Raw genomic sequence first — 9,584 nt, 5'->3', positions numbered from 1 at the left:
AATTTAAAAATACTTTTCACACAAATTCATATCTAAATATAAATGGAAAAATATTAATTGCTCACAAGTAGACCAAGCCAATATAACAAAAATGACAAGTCTACCTAAAATTAATATATGTATTCAGTACCATATGAATCAGACTACCAAAAATGATTTTATAGAACTATAAAAAAATAATAAAATTCATCTGGAAGAACAAAAAGTCAAGAATATCAAGGAAAACAATGGGGAAAAAACATGAAGAAAGGTGTCCTAGCCATACCAGATTTCAAGCTGTATTATAAAGCAATAACCATTAAAACAATCTGGTACTGACTAAGAAATAGATTAGGTAAACAATACACTGTTGTAAATGACCACTATTTAACAAAAATAGTGGGAAAACTAGAAAACAGTATGGCAGAAACTAGGTACAGACTAACATCTTACACAGTATAACAAAATAAAGTCAAAATGGGTACATGATTTCGACATAAAGGGTGATACTATAAGCAGATTAGGGAAGCATGGAATGGTTTACCTGCCAGATCTATGGATAAAGGACAACTTTAGGACCAAACGAGAGATAGAGAGCATTATGAAATATAAAATGGATAATTTCAATTACATTAAGAGGTTTTTGCACAAACAAAATCAATGCAATCTGTTAGAAAATAATTATTAATAATGAATTTCTTGGGAGACCCAGAGATCAATTTTAGTCTCTTCTCCTCCCCCCCCCCACCGCCTACTCCAGAGAGTCCAGGAACTTCAGCAAATCTTGTCTGAGACAAGCCCAAAGGAACAAAAGAAATGGATATTGATTATTTTGTCTAGCTCAGTGATTAAACCACACCTAGATCCTGGACATCCCCTTTACACTTCTGCAAGGGTCTCTGCCCTTATATCATCTCAGAGTTCATTTTAATTTGGACCACTTTCAGGTCATGTCAACCAATGGAATTGAATGATTCTAACCAATTAGCTTAGATCAATGTATAATGACCTGTATCAAAAGAGGATAAAATCCTTGACCACATGAGGGTCATTCTCTTGGCTCCCTAGACCCACTCCCTTGGCTCAAATGCTCTCTTGGTGTGCTCTCTTCCTCTTAGGACAGGGTAGATTTTGTAGGTCTTCTGAATTCTCCCTGAGAACATGTGCTACCTCTCTAAGAGATAACATGGGTCTGAGGCTTTTCTTCTGCTTGTGCTAACTACCACATGATCAGTTCTTTACTGGTATATGTGATATTAATTAATAAGAAGTGCTTAATGACCAAATGGGTGTGATAGCCATTAATAGCAACTAATTTATAAAATACAATAGTAGCAATAATTTTAGACAACATAAATTGAAATTAGAAGAAAAGCAGAAAACTGGGGGGGGGGTATTACATAAGTACCCCTGATAAAGGTCTCAGTTCTCAAATATGTAGAGAACTAAGCCAAACTTATTAGAATACAAGTCATTCCCCCAATCAATAAATGGTCAAAGGACATGTATAGACAGTTTTCAGACAAAGAAATCAAAGATATCTATAGTCATATTAAAAAGAAAATTCTCCAAATTACTCTTTTTTTCTTTTTTCTTTTTTTTTTTGTGGGGCAGTGGGGGTTAAGTGACTTGCCCATGGGTCACACAGCTAGTAAGTGTCAAGTTTCAAGTGTCTGAGGCCAGATTTGAACTCAGGTCGTCCTGAATCCAGGGCCAGTGATCTATTCACTGCGCCACCTAGCTGCACCCCCCCAAATTACTCTTTTTTTTTTTTTTTTAGTGAGGCAATTGGGGTTAAGTGACTTGCCCGGGGTTACACAGCTAGTAAGTGTTAAGTGTCTGAGGTCAGATTTGAACTCAGGTCCCCTTGAGTCCAGGGCTGGTACTCTATGTACTGTGTCACCTAGCTGCCCCTCAAATTATTCTTGATTAGAGAAAAACAAATTAAAAGAACTCTGAGGTACCACCTCATACCTATCAAATTGGCTAATAAAACAGAACAGGAAAATGAGAAATGTTGGAGAGAATATGGGAAAACTGGGACACTAGTGCATTGTTGGTGGAATTGTGAACTGATCCAACACACCTGGAGAAGCATTTGGAACTATGCCTAAATGACTATAAAACTATGCATATCCTTTGATTCAGCAATACCACTACTAGATCTGTATTCCAAAGAGATTAAAAATGAGTGGTGATGGAGGGAAGAGGACCAATTTGTCCAAAAATATGTATAACAGTTCTTTTTGTGGTGGCAAAGAATTGGAAATTGAGGAAATGCCCATCAATTGGGTAATGGATGAACAAGTTGTGGTATATGATTGTAATGGAATATTATTGTGCTATATGAAATGACAAGCAGGATGATTTCAGAAAAACCTGGAAAGACTTACATGAAATCATGCAGAGAGAAGTGAGCAGAACCAGAGGAACACTATACACAGTAACAGCAATATTGTAAAATGAACTACTGTGAATGATTTAGCTATTTTCAGAATATAATGATCCAAGACAATCCTAAAGGACTCATGATGGAAAATGCTATCCATCTCCAGAGAAAGAACTTATGGAGTCTGAATACAAACCAAAAAAAATACTATTTTCTCTTCCTGCCTTCCTTCTTCCTTTTCCTTCTTTCTTTCTTTCCTTCCTTCCTTCCTGAGTTTTATTGCAAAAAAGATTAATATGGAAATTTGTCTCATATGATTGCATATATATATATACACACACACACACACATATATATATATATATATATATATATATATATATATATATATATATATATATATATAAAACCTATATCATATTGCACTTAGTTTCTCAGGGAAGGGTGGGATAGAATTTGGAACTCAAAACTTTTAAAAAAAGGAATGTTAAAATTATTTTACATGTAATTATTTTATATTAATTTGCATATAAATATTATTTTAAAAATAAATCATTTAAGATTATAGGTTTAGAGCTAGAAGATATCTAAGAAGCCATTTAATACGATTTCTTTTTATAGATGAGGAAACTGAGGTTCAGGGAAGTTAAGTGACTTGCACGGGTAGCAGTCATCAGAGGTGAAATTTGAACCTACAGAGCCAGTTTTCTTTTCACTGTGTCCCTCTGCCTCTCAACTCATCCCTGAAGCAGGAATCCCTTTAAAAATGTCTCCAACAAGTGACTGATTAACCAGATGCTTCTTGAAGACTTTTCACAATGGGAATTTCATAGCCTCCTGAGGCAATCCATTTTGTTCTTGGAAATCTTTTTTTTTTTTTTTTGTAAGGAGGTTTCCCCCCTCACCCCTCTCATTTGGAAAGGAAATAGACTTCTCTGTAACTTACATCCATCGATTTTAGTTCTACCCTTTGGGCTAAGCTGCACTAGTTTAAACCTTTTTTCCTATGATAGCTCTTCCAGTTCTTGATGGCATCCCCAACAAGTTCCATCCCAATGCATTTACCGTCCTCCAAATTTGAGCTAAGTATTTAAAAAGGCAGAAAAAGAAATAATGTATTGCAATCTGTGGACATTCTAGAGCTAAATAAATAAGCTTTCAATGTCTGCCTGTCCTATCAATGTAATTTAAGACACAACATTTTATTCTAAACTTCTAAAAATCATCTCCACAAAGAAATGCCATACCCCCTATGGCCACTAATGAATAATTTTGGCCTTGATCACCAAGAGATAAAATAAGAGAAGACATGATCTAGGCCCTCTAGGAGCCCACAGTCTTTCTGGAGAGTCAAGGAAATACCCATAAATTATTGGCAAACTATCTTACCCTTGTGCCAAAGACTCTCTCATGGCACAAGAGAGGCCTTGTTCACTTTGGTAGATTTTCTCCAGTCTTGGCATCTCATATCCAGATGTAAGAAACCTAGAAAAATGTGCACATGGTACTTTCTAGGATACAGAGAATGACTTCCCATTATAATCATACAGTTTATATTAGAGAAGAACATTTACTAAAAGAAAGGGGAAAATACCCAGAAATTCTTGGATGTGGAACCATTAGTCCCAGAGGTAAATGCAAATCTCCAAGTCACTAATAATACCATGGTTGATGGCTCTTCTTACAGAGACCACTGCCCTACACACACACACACACACACACACACACACACACACACACACACACACACACACCTTGTATTTGTCTTCTATCCTCTGACATTCAAAGTTGGAGGTGGGGAAAATGTCTTTTTTCATCTTCACCCCAGCTCCATGATCCATGCAATTCTCAGATAAGGTGAAGTTAAGTCTATCCAACCTTTCAGTAGCACCTTCCCCTTACATGATAAGAGCAAGAATAAACCAAGATAGTATAGTAGAAAGAAGATGTACAACTACTACATGACAGTCCCCAACCACTACATGACTCAACTCTTTCAGCACAACTATCACCAGAAGAGGAGGAGACAGTTTGACATCTTAGTCCACAAGGTAAAGAAGGGCCTTAGTATGGTAGCTTCCTTATCCAAGGTGGGTAGACTTGCAAAGTCAGAAGCCGGGCAAAGAAAAGTCCCCCTGGGCAAAGGTCTGATATCAGGAGGAGGAGGAGGCATTTCTGAATCAGCTGTAGGGTAAAAGAAAGGCACCCAAGTGGAAAAATGGACCTCAACTTAGTAGATGGAGAGACCCTGTACTCTGTGAAAACAAAAGTTCTCTGTTAATGAGAGGACCTCAGCAAAATATGATCTCCTGAGGAGGAAGTACCTGAGACAGCTGCTGGGCAAAAGAACAATCCAGTGAAGACAAAGAGAAAGGGGCATAATTTCTTCCTTTTCTAAAAGTAAAAGCCCTCAGTGAAATTACTATGACCCTGAGATCCATGGGACAGAGATCTGTGAGAAGAAAGGCCTCAGCATCAAAAATGAGTAAACAACAACAAAAAAATTAAAGCGCTATTATGATGTCAAGGATTAACAAGAAAACCTAGAAGATAAAATAACTATAAAACCTGCAAACAAAAATGACTTGATTTCAAAATTAATTAGAATTCCTAGAAGAAATTGTTTTGTTTTGGTTTTTTGTTGTTGTTTTTTGTTGTTTTTTTAGTGAGGCAATTGGGGTTAAGTGACTTGCCCAGGGTCACACAGCTAGTAAGTGTTAAGTGTCTGAGGCTGGATTTGAACTCAGGTCTTCCTGACTCCAGGGCCGGTGCTCTATCCACTGCGCCACCTAGCCACCCCAGAAATTATGTTTTTAAAAAGTGAGTAAAAATGATATTATTAAAGAAATAGAGATGGTGAAAAGAATTGGAAAAGAAACAAGACGAGAAACTTGGAAAGAGAATTAACAGTCTAAAATCAGGGATACAAAAACTTATTCAGGTAAAGCTTCCTAAAAATTAGAATCAAATAGAAGTTATTGATTCTAGGATGTAATAAGAAATATTAAAACAAAGGCAAAGTATTGCAAAAAAAGAAAATGTAAGGTATCTCAAAGGAAAAACAACTGACATGAAAAACAACTTGAGGGGGGAATATTTAAGAATCATTGTACTACATGAATACCATAACTTTAAAAAGGCCTAGACATCATTTTTCAAGAAATCTTAAAACTGTCCAGATCTCTCACAACCAGAAAGGCAATGTGGAAACAGCAAATAATTTACTAGTCACCTCCTGAAATAAACCCCAAAATGAATAGTCTCAGGAAGCCAAAATCCAGAGCTTCCAGATCAAGAAAAAAAATCAACTTTAAGTACTCAGAAAGAAATAATCCAAGTACTAAGGAATCACAGTCAAATTACACAAGATTTAGCAGCTGAAAAGGAAAAGGAAAAGAGAACACAGAATGCAATATTCCAAAAGGCAAAATATATAGGTCTATAACCAAAATTAGTTTACCTAGAAAAGCTGAGTATAATCCTATAAGGGAAAATATGATCCTTAAATGAAAAAAAAAATTACTTTCAAGCATTCCTGATGAAATAGAGCCAAATAGAAACTTTGAAATATAAACACAGGATCCAAGAGAGATATAAGTGAGAAATGAGAAAGAACTTTGTAAGGATGAGCTGTTTATATTCTAATGGAAAAGCAATAATATTAAATATACCATTTATTCACCACAATGAAATAAAATTATATTAAATAAAGGCCTGGTGAAGGAAAGATTAAAAATTAACTGGAGAATAAATAATTAAATCCTAAAGAATTTTGGGTCAAAGAACAAAGCATGGAAATAATAATTAATTTCATTAAAGATAATGACAACAATGAGACAACATATCAAAATTTTAGTGATGCGGTCAAGGATAGCTAGATAGCTAGACAGATAGATAAGGCAGTGATTAAGTGCTTATTATGTACCAAGCTCTGTACTAAATTATAGCTAACAGTATATAAAAATAACAACAACAAAAGACAGTCCCTACTAAAAAGTTACATTCTAATGGGACAAGATGACACACAGAGAGATACCTAAAAAGAGATCAAAGTAACCAGCATTGAAATGAAGCCATCTAGAGAGTAGACTAGAAGGGCAATAAGCATTATGTCTTAGTAAATGGTTGCTTTATCTGAGTACATTTTTGTACCTCTGATTTTAAACTGTTAATTCACTTTGGTGTATGGTATGTCTTGGTATGTCTAATGATATGGTAATTCTAGGCAAGTACTCACCGAACATTGAATCAGCCTCAAGATGGAGTCATCCTCAGTGAAGTAAAGCAGTCCCCAGGGGAAAATTATTCTCTCTAAAGACTTTCTTCAAGTAAAAGAAAGAACAGATCAATGATTTGGGCATGTAACTAAAAAAGAAACAACCTAGAAAATCAACAAATTTTAAAATTCAAATTAAGCACTAAAACAGAAACCTTGACAATCAAAAAAGAGCCTAATAAGATTGAAAGCAAAAAATAAATAAATAAAACTATGAACAGTTGTTATTTTTTTAAATTAACCATTAACTAATTTGCCTAAAAGAAGAAAAAAGAAAAAGCCAAATTATCACTATCAAAAAATGAAGGGGCAACCAGGTGGCGCAGTAGATAAAGCACCATCCCTGGATTCAGGAGTACCTGAGTTCAAATCTGACCTCAGACACTTAACACTAGCTGTGTGACCCTGAGCACATCAACCTTCATTGCCCCACAAAAAGAAAGAAAGAAAGAAAGAAAGAAAGAAAGAAAGAAAGAAAGAAAGAAAGAAAGAAAGAAAGAAAGAAAGAAAATGGAAGGAAGGAAGGAAGGAAGGAAGGAAGGAAGGAAGGAAGGAAGGAAGGAAGGAAGGGAGGAAAGAAGGAAGGAAGGAAAGAAAGAAAAAAGGAGAATTCATAACAAATGAAGAAATAAGGGATATTGTTAGAAAATTGTTGCACAACTAAATAAATGCCAATAAAACCAATAATTTAATTGAAATAAGCTAACACAGAAACAGAACAAGAAATAGATAATTTAAACAACTCAATCTCAGAAAAAGAAATTGAGCAAGCCATAGATGAACTCCCAAAGGAAAATGAAAGACTGGATGTACTCACAAGAAAATTCTATGGAAAAATCAAAGAACAATTAATTCTAATATCACAAAATTGTTTGCAAAAATAAATTCCTTCTATTATACAAATATGTTATTTTGTTTTGTTTTTACTATGTAAGAGGGTTGAATCAAATACATTTTATTTAATTCTTTGAGAGGAAAACAAATGAAATGATGTAAAATGCCATTAATAAAGGTTCTTTAAAACTTGTATCTCTAGCCAGTTCAATGTTTTATACATTGCTTACATAGTAACTACTAAAAAAACTTATCTAATGCAGCTTATTAAATTTGCTGCAACAAATATATTGACCACTGTATAGTTTTCTGTGCTGGTAATGTATATAGGACTAATGGATTATTACTTTGTATTTTATATGCTTTTAATGAGATCACATCCAATACATATATTATTATCCTCAACTTTATTTTTATATTACAACAATAACTTTCCTGTTGTATAACTCAGTCAGATTTATTGTCTAGTTCAGACTCAAACTTCTTAGAATCAGCCACGTATATGACTGCTTTCACGAAATATTCCTTACAACAAAATAAAGATCAGCATGAATTGTAAATATACCTGTTCTGCTCCATTAAAGCCATCTGAAAGCTTTACAATTGTTTCATATTCTATTTCACCTTGTTTTGTGATAGAACCAGCATGAATCTTCATTATGTCTAATCTTGCTTGTTCATTTGGTAAATCAATATGTATTTTTCTATCTAATCTTCCTGATTGCACAAAGCAGGATCCAATGTGTCTGGTCTGTTTGTAGCCATGATCATTTTTGCTCTATGAAAAGTATCAAATCCATCCATCTGATTCAGTGACTCCATTAGAGTTCTCTGAATTTCTCTGTCAGCTGAAGTACCCTTAGAAAAACGATGGCCACCAATAGCATCTATTTTGTCCATGAAAATGATGCACAGCTAGTGATCCCTGGCATAATTGAATATTTCTCTGACGAAATGGGCATTTTCACCAACGCACTTGTCTACAATAGAATTAGATATAACCTTTTAAAATTTGCAATCCAGCTGGCTAGCAACAGCTTTTGCCAAGAATGTTTTTTCTTATCCCTGGTAGTCCATTTAGCAAACAACTTTTTGGAATTATTATTCCTACACACTGGAATAACTCAGGGTTTGCAAGGGGGTAATTCTCTTAATTCTCTGATTTATTAGATAGCTCTCCAATTTCAGGATAAGAAACATTCCCAAGGTCTTCATGTTATAAACCAGTGGCTCAATTTTTCTTGGCAAATACCTCATGATAGTAAGTATAATCATATCCAGAACAACTCTTGTCCCTGACTTCAGATTACTCTTGTTAAGATGACACTGACAGGGGCAGCTAGGTGGTGCAATGGATAAAGCATCAGCCCTGGATTCAGGAGGACCTGAATTCAAATGCAGCCTCAGACACTTAATACTTATTAGCTGTGTGACCCTGGGCAAGTCACTTAACCTTTATAGCCCCGCACCCCCCAAAAGATGATACTGACAGCTTATGACATTTCTTGGTCCATCTGTTGCTTTAACAATGATTTTTTCTATTATATGTTAATACCCACAATCTGTCCAACATTTTGGAAGGCCTACAGAACAAATTCAGACTTTCAGTAAGGCTTAATAAGATCTTTCAATTGTTCTCCTAACTCTCTGAAGCATCTATTAATCTTCTTGTGCTCAAGCAACTTCTTACTGTAGTTCTCAAGAAATATCTCTTCATCCATCATGTTGAGAAGACACCCTTAATCAGAGAAGTTGGAAATGGCCATGGCCATCAGGGCATGGGGAGGGCAAGGGCAGGGCAGGACATGAATATAGTCTTGATACCAAATCAGAGAAAGTGAAAGTAGAAAAAGAAAAAACTATAGATCAATATCCCTAATGAACATTAATGCAAAAAAATTAAACAAAATATCAGCAAAGAAATTATAGCAATATTTCACAAAGATTATACATTATGACCAGGATGCACTTAAATCAAGAATGCAGGATTGGTTCAATATTAGGAAAATTGTAAACATGATCAACCATATTAATAAGAACAACAAAAATTACATTATGTCAAAAGTTAGGAATAAAAAGCTCTGACAAAATACAATACCCATTTCG

At 34.8% G+C, this 9,584-nt stretch overlaps 1 pseudogene; it reads right to left on the bottom strand.

Annotated features, from left to right (window-relative positions):
- Positions 1-7,925: 7,925 nt before the first annotated feature.
- LOC122739175 lies at positions 7,926-9,202 on the bottom strand (annotated as a pseudogene).
- Between the last annotated feature and the right edge of the window lie 382 nt (positions 9,203-9,584).

Source organism: Dromiciops gliroides, chromosome 2, assembly GCF_019393635.1.
Source record: "Dromiciops gliroides isolate mDroGli1 chromosome 2, mDroGli1.pri, whole genome shotgun sequence".
Lineage (NCBI taxonomy): Eukaryota > Metazoa > Chordata > Mammalia > Microbiotheria > Microbiotheriidae > Dromiciops > Dromiciops gliroides.
Note: the sequence above shows the minus strand (reverse complement) of the source record. Positions and strands in the feature narration are given on the sequence as shown.